Here is a 2,500-nt window from a genome sequence, read left to right on the forward strand (position 1 = left end):
GGACGTTAGTTTAATAGCGTTTAACGATGGATCCACGGTACAGAATGCAAAAATATGATTGTTAAAATTTTCGACTAATCGGTTCTAAGAGGCGAAGCAATACGCCGCTGGGACTTTGAAATATTTCGGAGCGCACCTAAAGTTCGTTATTTTGGCTAAACGGAGCGAAAATCTGCATTTATACCATCACGGACGTTAGTTTAATAGCGTTTAACGATGGATCCACGGTACAGAATGCAAAAATATGATTGTTAAAATTTTCGACTAATCGGTTCTAAGAGGCGAAGCAATACGCCGCTGGGACTTTGAAATATTTCGGAGCGCACCTAAAGTTCGTTATTTTGGCTAAACGGAGCGAAAATCTGCATTTATACCATCACGGACGCTAGTTTAATAGCGTTTAACGATCGATCCACGGTACAGAATGCAAAAATATGATTGTTAAAATTTTCGACTAATCGGTTCTAAGAGGCGAAGCAATACGCCGCTGGGACTTTGAAATATTTCGGAGCGCACCTAAAGTTCGTTATTTTGGCTAAACGGAGCGAAAATCTGCATTTATACCATCACGGACGTTAGTTTAATAGCGTTTAACGATGGATCCACGGTACAGAATGCAAAAATATGATTGTTAAAATTTTCGACTTATCGGTTCTGGATCACTGAAAAATCGAAAAAAATTATTAATTTTGATTAATTAAATTACATATGTAGTTTTATATTGTTATAGTCTCGTATTTGTTAATGTTTTGTCGTAAGAAAATGCAAAAATATCGTTTTAATGTTTTCGTCTCATCGGTTCTGGATCGCTGAAAAATCAAAAAAAAATATTAATTTTGATTAATTAAATTACAAATGGAGTTTTATATTGCTATAGTCGCTTATTTGTTAATGTTTTACCGTAAGAAAATGCAAAAATATCGTTTTAATATTTTCATCTCATCGGTTCTGGGCGGTTTTAAAATTTTTTAAAATATTAATTAAACCCATGATTTACATGAGAATGTGAATTTATTATGTCCTGCATGTTAATTTATTAATTTTCATGTATAGAACGTTATAAAATGAAAGGATATGTTCGACGATATTTTCAGTCTAAGTTTTACCGTGCCGGCGGGATGGTACGCTCTCACGGCGGTTTGCACAGGCATACGCCTGGGCGTAAGCCCATGCGTCGCCGACCTAGCGGCCGGCCGTTCGGTATTTATAGGAAGGCACTTTCGGTTCGCTCGGACCGGTCGGGAGTAGCGTCGAGCGTGTGGCTCTTTTATGACTTCGGTTGAAAAGCAGTCTACCGCTCCTCGAGAATATACTTTCTCGACTATTCTCGTTCCGGTTTTCCGTTGCGGATTATTATTAATCTCCACACAGCATTACCACGGGTCGGTGTCTAAGACCGAATGGCCCATATGTGGTGAGCCTTGTAATATAAGGCTGGTGACCTGTATGCACTTATAAATGTTGCATACTTGTACAAACTGAGCATCAACTGTCTGTAACCAAAATTTGTTAAAACTGAAAAAGTTATAAGATTGTATAAAATTTTTGAACCAAGAAAGTAGTGTTAGACGAAAATTCGTTCTATCACTTTTAGAAGGGAGACTGTTTGGAAATATTTAAAGTATAAAATACACAAAAGTCCACTGAATTATGAACAAAATTACGTCCCTGAATTTAAGAAAAGTCAAGAGGTGTCAGAAATAAAATCCTCTCTGATACGTTCAGAGAGGAAAATAAGTATGGAGAGAGGAGTAAAAATGAAAGAAGTTTTAAGGCTGGGGAAACTTCTAAAGGAGAGAGATTCCAACATATCTAATATGTACATTTAAAGCAAGTCCAAGGAACTCTCTCCGTTAATGTTTGAAAAGGTGTGTGCAGATGGAGGAGAAATGTATAAAGTACAGAGACGAGGTTGGTGGGCCCGCTCTAATGATAAAGATTATAAAATTTGGTGGCAAAATGACCAGCATGATCACTGTACGCGCTTTCTCGATTTGTATAGCATGCCACTGTCCGCGCTATCTTTTATTATATTGTCCAGCGTGTGTGGTCTACGTGCTTGCACGATGGATGCACGGCGTGAAAGTGATTTTCGTGCTTTATGAGAGGAGGAGGAGAATATTTGGCCTCTATAAGAGGTACAAAATTTATGAAATGTGTGTTACATACAAAAGAGAAATGGCTTAACGTCGATCGGTCTTACAGGGAGGGCCGACGACGAAAATTTAAATTTACAATAATAACTAAGCTCCCTGGTTGATCCTGCCAGTAGTCATATGCTTGTCTCAAAGATTAAGCCATGCATGTCTAAGTACATACCGAATTAAGGTGAAACCGCGAATGGCTCATTAAATCAGTTTTGGTTTCTTAGATCGTACAAAACATTACTTGGATAACTGTGGTAATTCTAGAGCTAATACATGCAAACCAGAATTCCACCCAGAGATGGGAGGAATGCTTTTATTAGATCAAAACCAATCGGTGGCGGACGGCTTGTCCG

At 38.1% G+C, this 2,500-nt stretch overlaps 1 non-coding gene across 1 annotated transcript in view; it reads left to right on the top strand.

Moving 5' to 3' along the window:
* Positions 1-2,249: 2,249 nt before the first annotated feature.
* Positions 2,250-2,500, top strand: part of LOC143308170 (small subunit ribosomal RNA) — a 1,923-nt gene continuing 1,672 nt past the window's right edge. Inside the window, exon 1 of the ribosomal RNA XR_013065163.1 lies at positions 2,250-2,500. This exon is cut by the window's right edge and continues 1,672 nt beyond it. This is a non-coding gene — a ribosomal RNA (small subunit ribosomal RNA).

This window comes from Osmia lignaria, unplaced genomic scaffold (genome assembly GCF_051020975.1).
Source record: "Osmia lignaria lignaria isolate PbOS001 unplaced genomic scaffold, iyOsmLign1 scaffold0171, whole genome shotgun sequence".
Taxonomy (NCBI): Eukaryota; Metazoa; Arthropoda; class Insecta; order Hymenoptera; family Megachilidae; genus Osmia; species Osmia lignaria.